Source organism: Hevea brasiliensis, chromosome 11 (genome assembly GCF_030052815.1).
Source record: "Hevea brasiliensis isolate MT/VB/25A 57/8 chromosome 11, ASM3005281v1, whole genome shotgun sequence".
In the NCBI taxonomy this organism is placed as follows: domain Eukaryota; kingdom Viridiplantae; phylum Streptophyta; class Magnoliopsida; order Malpighiales; family Euphorbiaceae; genus Hevea; species Hevea brasiliensis.
In genome coordinates, this window is record NC_079503.1 from 48,815,099 (window position 1) to 48,832,344 (window position 17,246).

General features: G+C 38.4%; 1 long non-coding RNA gene and 1 other non-coding gene across 2 annotated transcripts; one reads left to right on the forward strand and one right to left on the reverse strand.

Moving 5' to 3' along the window:
* Nucleotides 1–6,725: 6,725 nt before the first annotated feature.
* LOC131170436 (uncharacterized) lies at nucleotides 6,726–8,796 on the reverse strand. The gene is made up of 2 exons (XR_009141185.1): nucleotides 8,628–8,796; nucleotides 6,726–6,982 (listed from the first exon to the last, which is right to left on the reverse strand). It is a non-coding gene; the product is annotated as an uncharacterized LOC131170436 (long non-coding RNA).
* Nucleotides 8,797–16,502: 7,706 nt separating this feature from the next.
* On the forward strand, nucleotides 16,503–16,609 carry LOC131170965 (small nucleolar RNA R71). Its single transcript, XR_009141725.1, has one exon. It is a non-coding gene; the product is annotated as a small nucleolar RNA R71 (small nucleolar RNA).
* Nucleotides 16,610–17,246: the final 637 nt, after the last annotated feature.

A 17,246-nucleotide genomic window follows, 5' to 3' on the forward strand; every position in this document is an offset into this window, starting at 1 on the left:
TGTAAAACTTTCAGGCCAATTGACCAAATCTACAGTGAGTTATGGCCAAATGAACAGTTACTGTTCATTTGGTCAAATTCTGCAGAGGCAGTTTCAGGGTTCCGGATTGGGGCCAAGTTTTGGTCCTCTTGCTTTGGTCTTTTGGGCATGGTTTCTTCAGCAAAAATGTGCCATTATAAGCCTAGTTTCATGTCCAATTGGCCAAAATTCAATTGGACTTACACAGCCCAAGTTATGGCTGTGCAAAGGGACTGAAATTTCAGTCCCTATGCTGCTGTCCATAGGGCAGATTTCACCTCACTTTGCCATAGCATTTTTCAGTCCCATTTATGGTCAACATATCTAAAATGGTCACTAATTGACCATTACAATGTGCCCTAACAATTTCCTAAGCCAATTCACATTTTCACCCTTCCAAACCCTAATATCCAACTAAATTTACTCATGAACTTAATTAACATACTTAGTTTAATGTCCATGTGTTTTAATACTTTAACCATCATTTTTAGCCACTTTAAATTTATCAAAACAATCAACCTCATACTTCCATAGGGCTGCTGAAAATTTAAAGTACCATAACTCATGTAATTTACTTCAATTCTTTAAAATTTCTTAGCTCAAATGATATTCTAACTAAGATTAAAAGAAGGAGAATGAAGTTTGTAGCACTAACCTCACTTAGGGCAGATTTTTCCCACCTCTAAGCTTCACTTTCCTTCACTTTCAAGGCTGCCAAAAGGTTGTTTAAGGTGTGGAGTAAAATTTTAATGAAGAGAGGTTAGGGTTTTGTGGTGAAACAAGGGAGAAATTAAGCTTGAGAAGTGAGGTTTAATGGAGTTTGAGAGAGGGAGAGAGGTTCACGTTTTGGCTGCACTAAGGAGAGAAGGATGGCTGCTGAAATTTTGTTGAATTTGGTCTTCTCTTATCTCTTTTAATGGTTAGTCAAACAATGGCTTAAGTGTGATTGGTCCAACTTTTTAAATGATGTCATTTTGCCTTATTTTTGCATTTTCTTTTCTTTTCTTCCACTACTCATTTCAATTTTCATTTCTAGGAATATTTTTTCATATTTGATGTCATATTAATTATTTACTCAACTGGGCAAGTCGGCCAAAAATCACCTCGGAAGGCGAAATGACCAAAATGCCCTCCGCTTGGCTTAACGGGTCAAAATTATGCATCTGGATTGAAAAATTTTTCTAAGTATTTTCTTGGCATTCTAATGCCATGGGAACCTCAATTACCCTTCTCTGGAGTCCCAAAATTATTTTATAATTTTTCCCGAATCTAGGGCTCCTCGTTGCGAAACGCAACTTCCCTCCGATTACCCATCGCTTGGGCACTACTCGTTTGACTTCGATTGTATTTTATTTCTAAAATTTTTACTAAATTTTTCTTATTAATATTTGAGTTAATTAGGGTTCCTAACTTTAGTTTAAATATTTTTACGGACGTTCTAGCTGTCCGGACCGACACCGGTCACCGGAACAGTAGAATGTACGGAGTGGTTACCGGAAGTGTGTTACAACTCTTCCCCTCTAATTTAAATTTCGTCCTCGAAATTTACTCGATGCAAACAGTTGAGGGAACTGTTGCCTCATCGCTTCTTCACTTTCCCAAGTTGCCTCCTCGGTGTTGTGGTGCCTCCAAAGCACTTTCACCAGTGGAATCTGTTTGTTCCTCAACTCTTTCACTTCCAGAGCCAAGATTCGTAGAGGTTCTACTTCATATGTCAAATCCGGTTGTATTTCAATTTCTTCTCTGGAGATGAGATGTGAAGGGTCTGAGCGGTATCTTACGAGCATGGATACATGGAACACATTGTGGATCTTGTCCACTCACGGTGGTAAAGCTAGCCTATAGGCCACTGGACCCACACGTTCAATGACTTCATATGGGCCAATGAACCTAGGGCTCAACTTACCTTTTCTTCCAAACCTCAATACCTTCTTCCATGGTGACACCTTGAGGAACACTTTGTCGCCAACCCCATATTCTATTTCTTTTCTCTTGGTCGGCATAAGATTTACATGCATGCGAGGCAACCTTCAGATTAGCTTTGATCAATTTTACCTTGTCCTCAGTCTGTTTCACCAGGTCTGGCCCTACCAGTTTGTCTTCGCCCAATTCAGTCCAGCACACTGGAGTTCTACATTTTCTCCCATACAGTGCTTCATATGGGGCCATTTGGATGCTAGCTTGATAGCTATTGTTGTATGCGAATTCTGCCAGTGGGAGGTATCTATCCCAACTTCCCTCAAACTCAATGACACAACTCCTCAGCATATCCTCAAGGACCTGACAAATATTTCATGTTATTGTTATCATTTCAATTCAATATTTGTATCAATTTCGTGGGTTTCAATTGTTTACCTGGATTACTCTTTCTGATTGCCCATCCGTCTGAGGATGGAAAGCTGTGCTGAAATGGATTTGTGTACCCAAGGATTCATGCAATTTCTTCCAAAATCTCGATGTAAACCTTGGGTCTCGATCAGATATAATGGAAAGTGGGATTCCATGCAGTCTAACTATCTCACTGATATACAATTCTGCTAACCTCTCTAGTGAGTAGTCAGTCCTAATCGCGAGAAAGTGTCTTGACTTTGTCAATCTATCCACTATTACCCATCTTTGCATCATGTTTCCTCTGGGTGAGGCAGACCACTTACAAAATCCATGGTGACCCGATCCCATTTCCATTCAGGTATGCGTATAGGCTGTAGCAATCCTGATGGAACTTGATGTTCTGCCTTGACTTGCTGACATGTCAAGCATTTAGTCACATAGTCACCGATATCTCTCTTCATACCAGGCCACCAATACTGAAGCTTCAGGTCGTGATACATCTTTGTACTTCCTGGGTGCATAGCATATACACTAGTGTGTGCCTCTTTTAGAATACTAGCTTTCAATTCCCCATCATCCGTACACAGTCTTCCTTTGTAAATCTGAGACACCCATCTGCTTTCACCCCATAGTCAGTTGCTTTTCCCTCTGAGATCTTGCTCATAATAGCCAGTAACTTTTCATCTGTCTTTTGCCCATCTAGTATCTGCTGTAGCAGGTTTGGCCTCACTTGCAACTCAGCCAAAATAGCTCCATCTCGAATCAAAGATAGATGGGCATTCAATGATCTCAAGGCTGTCATGGATTTTCTACTCAAAGCATCAGCAACTACATTTGCCTTCCCAGGATGGTAGTCAATTACACAGTCATAATCCTTCAGGAACTCAATCCATCGCCTCTGTCTAAGGTTGAGCTCCTTCTGGGTTGGCAAATATTTTAGGCTCTTGTGGTCTGTGTAAACGTAACACTTTTCACCATACAAATAATGCCTCCATATCTTCAGTGCGAAGATAATTGCTGCAAGCTCTAGATCATGGGTAGGGTAGTTCTGTTCATGTGGCCTTAGCTGTCTGGAAGCATAGGCGATCACTTTCCCCTCTTGCATCAACACACACCTAACCCATTATGAGAGGCATCACGTAAACCACAAAATCCTTCCACGACCTTTGTGTTAACACTGGTGCCTCTGTCAACATAGCCTTTAACTTCTCAAAACTGTGCGGCACTTGTCATTCCAACAAATCGACATTCTTGTGTAACAACTTGGTCATTGGAGCGGCTATTAGGAAAATCCCTTCACAAATCTTACGTAATACACAGCTAGCCCCAAGAAGCTTCTGACCTCAGTTGTGTTTCTGGGAGGCTTCCATTCCATCACTGCTTCTATTTTCTTGGGATCCACCCTAATCCCATCAGCTGACACTATGTGTCCAAGGAATGCAATTTCATTCAGCCAAAAGTCACACTTGGACAACTTAGCATACAGCTTCTTTTCTTTCAGGGTTTGCAGAACAATCCTCAAATGCTCATCATGTTCTTCCCTGGTCTTGGAATACACCAAAATATCATCAATAAAGACCACTACGAACCGATCTAAGTGTGGATGGAAGATACGGTTCATAAGGTCCATGAATGCCGCTGGTGCATTTGTTAGGCCAAAGGCCATCACTAGAAACTCATAATGCCCATATCGGGTCCTGAATGCAGTCTTTGGCACATCTGCATCCTTCACCCTCAACTGATGATACCCTGATCTGAGATCAATCTTGGAAAATACTCCTGCTCCCTTCAACTGATCAAACAGATCATCAATTCTAGGCAACGGATATTTGTTCTTCACAGTCACTTTGTTTAATCGCTGCGATGTCGATGCATAGTCTCAAAGTCCCATCCTTCTTTTTCACAAACAGCACTGGAGCTCCCCACGGTGACACACTGGGGCGTATGAACCCCTTATCAAGCAACTCTTGCAACTGAGTTTTCAACTCCCTCAACTCAGTGGGTGCCATCCTATAAGGAGCAATGGAAATGGGTGCTTTGTACAGTTGTCTCAATGGCAAATTCGACTTACCTTTCGGGTGGCAAACCAGGCAACTCTTCAGGAAATACCTCTGGGAAGTCTCTCACTGTGGGTATGTCACTCAGGTTTGGCTTAGCCTGCCTAGTATCCACCACATGTGCTAGGTAGGCTTCACGACCTTTTCTCATTATTCTTCTTGCAATCGTGGTGAGATGACATTGACAGAAATCATCCTTTCCCCTAACCGTGATCTCATTACCCTCTGAAGTTTTTAGAGAAATTCTCTTCAATTTGCAATCAACTATTGCCTGATGACGTGACAACCAGTCCATTCCCAATATCACATCAAACTCATGGAAGGGTAACTCAATTAGGTCTGCCTAGAATTCATACCCCTGAATCCTCAACGGGTAACCCTTGTATACTTTGTTCACTACCACACTGTGGCCCAATGGATTAGTGACCAGAATGTCTTGGTCACTCTCCCCTACCAATATCCCCCTTTCTACGGGTAGGTTGATGCAAATGTAGGAATGAGTGGATCCTGGATCCACCAATGCATGCAGGAGTATTGTAGAGGAGAACGTACCCACGATGACGTCAGGGCATCTTGTTCCTCCCGAGCTCTCAAGGCATAATTTACGGCGGGTGGTGCATTATCGGCCTCTCTGCGGCTCGGATGTAGGCCTCGAGATGGTCCCACGGCCAGTTTACGGACCTTCTACCCCTTGGTGGTGCAGAGCGGTGCATCTACTTGTGTCGGGCGGTGTAGTAGTTCTGCGTGGCGGTTCCTCGATTGATGTTACGTCGACCCACATCTCAAGCAAGCACAGTCACTCTCCAACATTCCCCCTTGTGCCATTTCGGCGGTGTGGACACGCGAGAAGATCTTGGGGCTGGTCCCTGAACCCCATCCTGAGAGCGCCCACCGATGGTGTGGGTGACCTCTCCTAGGGGTGAATCGTGGCCAGGCCCCTGAGGTGACCACGACCACGTGGGCGACCGAACTCGTGCGGGAGGACCCTTAAACTTCTTCCCAAATCCGAGGGTGGAACTAGGCGACCTAGTCCCCTCTTCTCGTCTCTCTCCTTACAGTCCGCTCATTGATTCTCACTTTTTCAACCCTTATTGCGACTTCCACTAGCTTGCTAAATTCTGTGATTCCCAAGGCGGTGAGTCAGTATCTTGATATTGTCATTCAGTCCCTCTTGAATCTCTTGCACCTTCAAGCCTCATTAGGGACTATCTCCCTTCCGTAGCGGCTTAATCGGACGAATTCTTTCTCATACTCAGCCACTGACAATTGTCTCTGCCTCAGATTAATAAATTCCCTTCTTTTCTCTTCCAGGTATACAGTACCCACCTATTTCTTCTTGAACTCAGAGAGGACGAAGTCCCAAGTTCTGACTTGGGCTGCACTTCACTGAACACGATGTCCCACCATCCGTAGGCATCGTCTTGTAACAAGGATATAGCGACTTCTAAGTTACGCTGCTGGGTGCGATGGAGTTGTTTTAAGACTCTGCCCGTTCGGTTCAACCAATTCTCGGCTGCAACAGAGTCATCTTCTCTCTTGCCATAGAAGTCCACAGCTCCAAATTTTCTTAACCTTTCCAGGTGTGATTTCTGCTGTGGAGCTGGTGGTGGTGGTGGTCTTGGCATTACCCCGACCATCTGTCTAAAGAAGTCGGCCATTTGTTGGAACATGGCTGTGGAGGCCGAGCAGGCTCGCTTGAGCTAGCGGGCGATTCTCTCATGCCTCCAGTCTCAGCTGCTGCAGGTGGAGCATGACTCTCCACTTCCTCCTCAACGGCTCTCTGAGAGGAAGGATCCATATCCTATTCAAAATAAGAAAGATAAACAGATCTGCATTAGTGTCACCTCGACTCTTACAAATGCAATGCATGGTATGGACTCAATCTAGGCCCAGAAACGCCTAAACCGTGCTCTGATACCACTAAATGTGACACCCCTTACCCGTGTACAGTATACCCGAGTAAGTAATGCCACCTGGTGTACCGGCACACTCTAATATTTCTCAATTAATTTAGAAAATGCTTTTGCACATAATTTATGAAATACAAATTATTTAAACCATTTATCAAAAGTATCATGCATTTAAGGTTCCGAAAAATTTTAAGAAAATCCGGCGGAGTACCGGCTAAAAATGGAGAAAACCGTTCTTCGGAACCTGTTAAAAACACTTCCAATACTTTTATTTCATCATCTCAAACTCCAATATCCCAAAATCTCAACAATATTTCTCAAACATTCATTATCAACACCAAATTCAATATCATGATTTCCACATTTCAATTTCCATTTTCATTCATCATTCACATGTGATGTTCGCATGTAAATCACAAGTAAACATCTACTTTTCCATTAACAAATACAATTTTCATAATTTACATATACATCAAAATATATTACATGAGATCAAATACATATGAGAAAATACAAATCTACTACAAAATATCAAAATGACAAACTGACACCTAGTGCCCTACCGATGCACTGCAGGTAGTGAGGTGACACAGACACTGAGCAGAACTGTCAGATGGACTCACCCAGTCTGTGGTCTACTGGGCTCACGATCGGGATCTCCAGTACCTACGCGTGGCAAAAGCAACGCGCTAAGCAATAATGCTTAGTGGTGCAATAATATAATAGAAGAAAATAGCAAAAAAATAAATGTGTATGCAAAGTGTATGCTTTCTTTGTTTGATTTTGGTATATTCATTAATTCATTAACTTTGTTCACTTTTATTCATTTGGTTGCCCCAAGTAACCTACACTAGACGACTGGACTGGATAACGGGTAAACTGGCACTGGGTACCTAGTACCTCGGGCCGTCACACCATTGGTTGCATATGCATCTCCCGGTGTGCAACAGAACAGCTAACAAGCTGTAAATAATGTCAGGCACAAGGCCAAGTCTCAATGTAAAGTCAGAATGGCTAAAAGCCATGAAATCACAGAATGGCATTGTTGCCATGTGCAGTACTGCTAACGGAACCCTATTGGCATGCCAAACTATCCAAACCAATCTTGTTAGGTATACTAGGGCATTTGAAACTCTTAAATTTGTCAATTTGTGAATTTCAACTTTTTTTGTGTCACTATTCATCATTGGTCAATAAAAATGTTGACATTTAGAATAAAAATGTGTACATTGCCTTTGGCACTCCCAACATACCACATTTGGTGTTTAAAACTTGTTGGCATTAAGTGTTAATGCAAATTCAAAGTGTAACCCACACTAGCAGAAAATTTCAGTTTTGATGCCCTAACTTCACTGTTCCATTGGACACTGTTACTGTTGGAATTTGAAGAAATGTAAAACATGAAAGTTGTTCCTTATTTTGTCTAGTTGAATTTCCTTTTTTGAATCACTCCATTTGGAGTTTTGTAGCTCCAGATATGGCTCAAAAACCCAAGCTGGCCGGATTTCAAATTCTGCAGATTTACCATATCTACAGTAACATGAACAGTGACTTGAGTCACTTGGTTGACTGGGTTCTGGCCATAATTTGGGGTAGGTTCCTTCATGAAAGTTGTTTGTCTATGTCTTAACTTGTTGCTGTAAAACTTTCAGGCCAATTGACCAAATCTACAGTGAGTTATGGCCAAATGAACAGTTACTGTTCATTTGGTCAAATTCTGCAGAGGCAGTTTCAGGGTTCCGGATTGGGGCCAAGTTTTGGTCCTCTTGCTTTGGTCTTTTGGGCATGGTTTCTTCAGCAAAAATGTGCCATTATAAGCCTAGTTTCATGTCCAATTGGCCAAAATTCAATTGGACTTACACAGCCCAAGTTATGGCTGTGCAAAGGGACTGAAATTTCAGTCCCTATGCTGCTGTCCATAGGGCAGATTTCACCTCACTTTGCCATAGCATTTTTCAGTCCCATTTATGGTCAACATATCTAAAATGGTCACTAATTGACCATTACAATGTGCCCTAACAATTTCCTAAGCCAATTCACATTTTCACCCTTCCAAACCCTAATATCCAACTAAATTTACTCATGAACTTAATTAACATACTTAGTTTAATGTCCATGTATTTTAATACTTTAACCATCATTTTTAGCCACTTTAAATTTATCAAAACAATCAACCTCATACTTCCATAGGGCTGCTGAAAATTTAAAGTACCATAACTCATGTAATTTACTTCAATTCTTTAAAATTTCTTAGCTCAAATGATATTCTAACTAAGATTAAAAGAAGGAGAATGAAGTTTCTAGCACTAACCTCACTTAGGGCAGATTTTTCCCACCTCTAAACTTCACTTTCCTTCACTTTCAAGGCTGCCAAAAGGTTGTTTAAGGTGTGGAGTAAAATTTTAATGAAGAGAGGTTAGGGTTTTGTGGTGAAACAAGGGAGAAATTAAGCTTGAGAAGTGAGGTTTAATGGAGTTTGAGAGAGGAGAGAGGTTCACGTTTTGGCTGCACTAAGGAGAGAAGGATGGCTGCTGAAATTTTGTTGAATTTGGTCTTCTCTTATCTCTTTTAATGGTTAGTCAAACAATGGCTTAAGTGTGATTGGTCCAACTTTTTAAATGATGTCATTTTTGCCTTATTTTTGCATTTTCTTTTCTTTTCTTCCACTACTCATTTCAATTTTCATTTCTAGTAATATTTCTTCATATTTGATGTCATATTAATTATTTACTCAACTGGGCAAGTCGGCCAAAAATCACCTCGGAAGGCGAAATGACCAAAATGCCCTCCGTTTGGCTTAACGGGTCAAAATTGTCTGTACCGATTGAAAAATTTTTCTAAGTATTTTCTTGGCATTCTAATGCCATGGGAACCTCAATTACCCTTCTCTGGAGTCCCAAAAATTATTTTATAATTTTTCCCCCGGGTCTAGGGCTCCTCGTTGCGAGAACCGCAACTTCCCTCCGGTTACCCATCGCTTGGGCACCGGCTCGTTTGACTCAGTTGTATTTTATTTCTAAAATTTTTACTAAATTTTTCTTATTAATATTTGAGTTAATTAGGGTTCCTAACTTTAGTTTAAATATTTTTCCGGACGTTCTAGTCAGGATGACACCAGTCACCGGACGATAGAATGTACGGAGTGGTTACCGGAAGGGTGTTACAACAAACTTGTAGATCTATGTCTTATGGAATGCGAGGGAAAATTTTAGGTCATTCTGAGTTATGTAGACCAAGTTATGGTCATTTTACTATTGCTAGTCAAATTGCCCCAAAATTGGTCACTTTAGGTCATTTTAGGTTCGGCCAGTTTTTGGACCTGAACTTGTGCAAGCTGTTTGACTTGCTTATGGTCATTTCTGGGCTTTGGTGTCTTCATAAGACTTGTAGATTTGGGTCTTAAATATTCATGGTTAAAATTTCAGGTCAATTGGACCTGTTTTGAGTGAGTTATGACCTAAAAACTAACTGCTACCCAAATAGTCAATTTTCAGGCCTCAATTGCACTCAATCCGGATTTGGTCATTATTCAAGCTACCTTGCAAGCAGAATTTTGGTAAGCTTTCTTCATGAAAGTTGGCACATTTTGTGCCTAGTTTCACCTCCAATTGGTCTCATAGCAATTGGAGCCACACAATTAAAGTTCTAGGCCTAAAACTCAAACTGCCTTATTGAAATTCTTGCATACACATCATGCATCACTTTTAACACTCACCAAACTTAACATTTAAACCAATTCTGGTTGTACCACAACCTAAACATAATTTACAACATATTATAGGTCATTTTTGTAGCTTACAATTACATTCAATGTGCACTAATAAGTGCATAATTTGTCCAACTCAATTTACAACAATTCAATCACCAATTCATGCTCATTTACATGTCCAACTTCACACCATCATTCATGCACTCAAACTGCCATAACAACCAACACATTTTAACATCATTATTCCATAAACTAAGCATGAATTCCAGCATTCCTCAAGAGCTAACAAACTACCACAATGGTACATTTACATTCCATTAATTTCCAAGCTTTAAATTTCATTTCACATTTACATATTCTAAATATACATCACCCAAATGATTACCCATACACATAAATAATTAATCAACCTTCTAATCCACCATTTACAAGTAAGAGTAAACTATCTTCAAAGTGTTTCCATGGCTGTCAAAAGTACACATTCCCATTCAACATCAAACCTCAAAATTTTCTTCATAAATCAAACACCCATAACACCCTTACAAACTTTAACAAAGCAACAATCAAAAACACAAACTTACCTATTTTTGAAGCTTCTTAAAAACTCATCAAAACTTACCTTTCTCACTCCCTATATGCTGACCAAGGTGTGGTGGTTACTTTTAGTGAAGAAAGGTGCCAAGAATGAAGCTTAAATCAAGCATGCATGAAGCTTTCAAGTGGACAACAATGGTGGATCTTCTTTTCACCATTTTCGGTTGAAATTGGGAGCTTGGAGATGAACTTCAATCTGCTGTCCAAAGGGTGAGTTATTGGTCCACTTAGGTGTAGATAATTTCCACTAACTCTCCACTAACTTTATTTAATTAATATTATATGTTAAATGTGTTAATTACTCCATTTACACTCCACTTTTGGCTATTTATATTAGGTACCCCAAATTTAATCTTTCATTATATTTTCCAAGTGTAATACCATGTATTTTTAATGGAAATTTAGGTCAAAAGACAATTGAGGATGTCAAATTACCATAATGCCCTTGTTCGGGTTGCATTCCCAATTTTTCGGTAACACCGGGTTTTGTCCGTTTTTCGATTTCCCACTTTTCTTTGTACTAATTATTTAATTTTTATTTAATATTTCTAATAATATTTATACTTCAATAGGGGTCTATTTAAGTCCTAAAAATATTTTTCAGGGTTCCCCGTGGTCCAGGGCTAGTCAACGGTCCACGCCGTGACTTCCCGGTGCGGTCACCCATCGCTAGGGTTCTCGGCTCGCTTAACTTGGTTGCATTTCTTTGCTATTATTTTTCCTTTGTTTTTCTTGTATTTTCTTTTCTTGTATTTCATTATTTTATGTCTCCTCACTCATATCGAAGTGTAGTTCTAGGCATCCTCGCTGTCCGGACAACACTGTTCCCCGGAACAGTAGTACGCACTACCGAACATAGGGGTGTTACACTAAGTGTCCAAACCCTAGTTTACCAATTCTTTACATTTGATTGATTCAAAGCCTATATGCATGTTTCTTCATCTCAAACAAGATCACATATATTCTTGTATATTTGCCTATATTCTTGTATTTTCTTTTCTTGTATTTCATTATTTTATGTCTCCTCACTCATATCGAAGTGTAGTTCTAGGCATCCTAGCTGTCCGGACAACACTGGTCACCGGAACAGTAGTACGCACTACCGAACATAGGGGTGTTACACTAAGTGTCCAAACCCTAGTTTACCAATTCTTTACATTTGATTGATTCAAAGCTTATATGCATGTTTCTTCATCTCAAACAAGATCACATATACTTTCAAATCTATCAAACCATGCAAATATACCCCCATACACATGCTGGCCGAAATTCACTCATGGTCCCTCAATAAATTTTTCTTTTATTTAAAGTTTATTTATAAGTTAGTCAAGCTATAAACACAACTAATAAACTAATTTGCAACTTAAATCACTAACCTCAATCTTTGATGTCCAATTCTTCAATTCTCTTCCTTTTTCTTTTTCTTTGCTCTTTCAATCCTCTTCTTAGGTTGAGGTAACAAGTTTTGATGAAGTGTTTATGAAAAATCTTAAGGTTAAGTGAGGGAATTTGAACTTGAGTACAAGCTTCAATGGAGGTTTAACAATGGAGAGGGAGAGAGAAATGGGATACGGCAACTAGGGAAAAAAGAAGACTTTGGATATATTTTTTTTTCTTTCTTTATGTCTTTTGTCTTATGGAAGACCCAAAAATCAATTTAATTAAATTTATTAATTATAATCTTTATGGCATCATGCATGATGTCATGCATGATGTCATCTCTCTACACCTTTCTCATTTTCTCTTTTTTTTTTTCTATTAGTTCTTTAATTTAATTCTCGACTCCAAAATTTTCTTTTCTCCGATTTTAGTTGACAATTAGGTTAGGAGTCAGCTCTCGGGGTCAATTGACCAAATTGCCCCTCGCCGGTTCAACCCGGTTTGCAAATAATTCAATATTTCTTCCAGGTTCCTGACCTAATTATTTGACTGACTTAGCAATTCTTTTTCATGATTTTCTCTTTTCCACTGTGTTCATAAGGGTTCTAAGGATCGCAGCGTCACATTTTACGGTTCGAAATTTGAGTTTAAAATGGCTTCGCAGTCCTTCCCGATAAGGTCACCCATCACTGTGACTCTCGGCTCATTTAACTTCTTATGTTCTATTTTTCTTATTTATACTTAACTAATTGACAATTACTAATTATTTGTATTTATGGCTTATCTAGTTGTCTTAAGTGTGATTCTAATCCCCTTAATTGTCCAGACCGACAACGGTAACCGGAACAGTAAAATCTACCAGGCTATGCAAATAGGGGTGTTACGCAATCTCATTTCACAAATAAGCACAAGCAACTCAGTACACCGTTTAAATTAAATCAAATATTGAAACATCTCATTAAGGTAACAAAATTAATATTTACATTCATGGGATTATTAAAAATTTAGTAGTGCAAAACTTTATAAATACATAAAATCTCAAGATAACCTTATAATAATTTGTATTTGATTACAATCCAAAAATATATTACAAAAGAGTTGGTACAACTGCTCAAAAGAAATTTCATATATATAATTACAGAATTACATCAAAATCTAAAGTACAAGGGTATACCTATGATATATCCAAAAATAGTCTCACTATGTCTTTCAGTAATCTTGCTCAGCTGCTTATATTTTCTTTCATCTGTGACAGCATACAAAGTTATCACTGAGTGGTGAACTCAGTGGTGCACAAACTAATAATTTAAAACTTAATGCAAGTTATGTTTGAGAATTCATAACAAATAAAATTTAAAATTTCTAAATTCTTCAAAATTCATAACATTCAGAAATTAATATTTTTATTCATACAAATTATTTATTTTAATAACATTTTGATCAAATAGTAATTATTTATCTATATTTCTTTTAAATCTTGAAATAATACAAAAATATTTTGAATCACTGAAAAATTATTAATTTCAACCACAATTTATCAAACTATGCATAATTTAAAGGGCGTTGCCAACAATTCACATAGTTGAACCCATGACCCAAAATTCAAATAGATGCAGTGTTGTACGCCATGACATTTCAAACTCTCCCAATAACTGAGGCAAAAAGGGAGGAACAAAGACTAGCTAGTGTATATGAGTACTCATTTAAACTCTTCCCCAACTGGCAAGCCAGAGAGGAAGGAATTCACCCCATTTAGTGGAGGAGATATCTCACTAGATAAGCTAATGAGAATTCACAACATATATTGTCATGCCAACTGTGGTTTCAAATCATATTCAAAACAATTTCTATTTACCAAGTGTTTAGAATTATCATAAATTCATGCTCAAGGTTGGTAACACATGAAACTTAAAATTTACAATCCTCAAAATCATGCAATAAATCCTTAAATGCATAAGAAAATTTATATTTAAATTATACAATTTCATTCAATAAGTTAAAATTCTCAACACAATAAAATCATAAGTCATAAAATAAGCTTGTTCAAATTAATTTAGAAGTGAAAAATAACAAAATAGTTAGTTGTGCACAAACCTTATACGAGTCGCTTTTTGACCTTGACTCGATGCCTCAGGTTCTTTCCCGGTATTCTTTTCAACTGAAACACACAATTTCACAGTGTTTCAATATCACAACTTATCATAAGTCAAAAAATAAATTCAAATCTACTTATACCTAGCTTTAATATGCTAAACTTGACGTTTTTTAAAATTTGTATTTCGGGGTTACTATTCATGACACTATTCAAGTTAATTTGTTGACTTTCTAATACTTAATAGGTATGGGAATTCTAATTTCACCCACATACCACATTTTGGTTACCTAATTTGTTGGTTTTGGTTCTTTTCTCAAATTTTAAGTCTTTTAGACAAAATTTCAAATTTTCAGTTTTAGTGTCCTGTTTTGCACTGTTCCATTGGCCATGTTGCTATTAGAATTTGGCTAAGTTTTCTCCATAGAAGTTGTTTCTTATTGTCTTAACTTTATTTCCCTTTTTGAATCACTCCACTTGGAGTTTTGTAGCTCAAGTTATAGCCATTTGAACATGGCTGGCCGGATTGGTCTAACCCAGATTTTTTGGTCACCAAACTTGGTTCTGGTAGTTTTAGGTCACTAAATTTGGGTGGCTAAATGACTTGGTTAAGGGCATAATTTGGACTTGTGTTCTTCATAAAAGTTGTAGGGCTATGTCTCAGCTTTCTACTGGCAAAATTTTAGGTCATTTGGACCTGCCTAGCCCAAATTATGGCCAAATGAACAAACACTATTCATTTGGTCATTTTTGTATAGGTCAGTTTGCCTAATCCGGATTTGGCCAATTTTTTCACTAAGTTATGGTCACTTTTTGGGAATGATTCCGAAATGAAAAATGTGCCATTTTGTATCTAGTTTCATTCCCAATTGTCCTCACACCAATTGGGTTGGTAAATTTTCAGTTTTGGTACCTGAAAGGGACCTTGGTCGTGCTGCCTGCAGAATGACCATAAACAATCTGAATTTAAACCTAATTCTAACACTTCCTACACACCACAATTGGTCATACATGACCATTTTTCAACTCAAGCAAGGTCAAACACATCATTTGTCTAATTCTCACATTTTTCCTCCCAAAACCCTAGGTGCCAAAACCCTAATTTTTATACTTAGCCCTATTCATGCAATTTAAAAATACAAATTACCTATACAACATTAATTAACTAGGATTTCATATTTAACTTAACTAAACACCGTCAAACTCTAGGGTACCATGGCTGCTAAAATTTCTATTTGGTTCCCTATAATAGTTTTCTTTCAATTTTTAAGTTAAGATCTATATTATTTACACTAAAAACATAAATATTAAACAACAAATTTTCAATTTAAACTACTAACCTTAACTTTGATGTTCAACTCCTCAATTTCTTCCTTTTCTTCTTTTCTTTCCTTCCTGTAAAGCCTTTTTTAAGTTGATCTAACAAGTTTTTATGGATTATATTGGGGTCAAAGTGGGTTTAAGTGGTTGAAAGAAAGCTTAAACTCAAGCTTTCATGGTGGTGCTACAATGGTGATTTAAGAAAAAGGTGGGGCGGCACACTTGGGTGGAAGAAGAAGAAAATGATTTTTCTTTTCATTTTTTAGGTATTTTATGTCTTTTAAAATTGCTTTTGACTTGGTCAATTTAGGTAGGAAAATTAAAATTAGTTTTGACATCATGATGATGTCATAAAGGTGATGTAATAAACTTTTTCAATTTTCTTTTTCTTTTATATTTATTTTTTCCTTAGTTCTTTAATTTAATTATTGATCCTGAAATTTTCTTTTTTCCAATTTTATTGGATAGTTAGGTTAGGAATCAGCTCTAGGAGTGAATTGACCAAATCGCCCCTCGCCGGTTTAATCCAGTTTACAAGTTATTCGATATTTCTTTCGGATCTCTGACCTAATTATTTGACCTACTTAAAAATTCTTTTATGTGATTTTCTCTTTTCCACTATGTTCGCAATAGTCCTAAGGACCGCGGCGTCACATTTTATGGTTCAAAATTTGAGTTTAGACTGACCTCGCAGTCACTTCCCGGGAAGGTCACCCATCGCTATGACTCCCGGCTCATTTAACATTTTATGTTCTATTTTTCTTATTTTTACTTTTCCATCTGGTAATCACTATTTATTTTCGATCAGGGCTTTTCTAGTTGTCTTAAACATAGTTTTAATCCTTTTAATTGTCTGGACTGATACCCGTCACCAGAACAGTAACATATACCGGGCTATGCAATGCAAATAGGGGTGTTACATCCCCCTTTCATTTGACCACTCGTAGTTGTGATATGCGACCCTCTCTAGAAGTTCAAGTGCCTGATCTAGTGTTTTCTTCATTAGGTCACCTTCTGCTGCTGAATCTATTGTGCTCCTTGTAGAGGGCAGTAGCCCATTATAAAAGTTCTGAATCAGGAGCCAATCTTCTATGCCATGGTGCGGGCATTCTCTCTGAAGGTCCTTATATGTCTCCCATGCATCATTGAGTGATTCACCATCCCTTTGCCCAAAGGTATTGAGTTTAACTCTCAACTTTGCAGTCTTTGCAGGTGGGAAGTACCTTGCTAGAAAAGCTTGTGAGAGGTCCTCCCAAGTGGTGAATGTTCGAGCTAGTTGAGAAAGTAACCACTTCCATGCTCTATCTCGAAGGGAAAGTGGAAATGCTCTGAGTCTTATGGCTTGATCGGAGACTCCATTCATCTTAAATGTGTCACAAAGGGTAAGAAAGCACTGGAGGTGGTAGTGCGGATCTTCTGTTGGTGAACCCTTAAACTGGGTCTGTTGGATCATCTGGAGCCATGCTGGTTTTAGTTCAAAATTGTTGGCATCCACTATGGGTCATGTAACACTAGGTTGGAATCCTTGTACGGAGGGAGCTCCGTAGTCCTTCAAGAGTCTCGGCCTGTTGTTATTGTTGGCCATATTTGGAATTTTTGGATTTTCTTGATCTTGTCCTTCACGTTTCCTCTCCCTCTTGATAGTTCTTAGGGTTCTGTCTATCTCTAGATCCAAATCAAAGACTTCTTCCTCTGGTCATGTTCTGGTCATGTACCAAACCAATCACCTGAGAAAGAATAAGAGAATAAAACAATTTAAACAAAATTAAACAATAAATGAAACTGCTTAAATCAGTTAAATTGTAACACCCCTCACCCGACTACAGTGTAGCTGA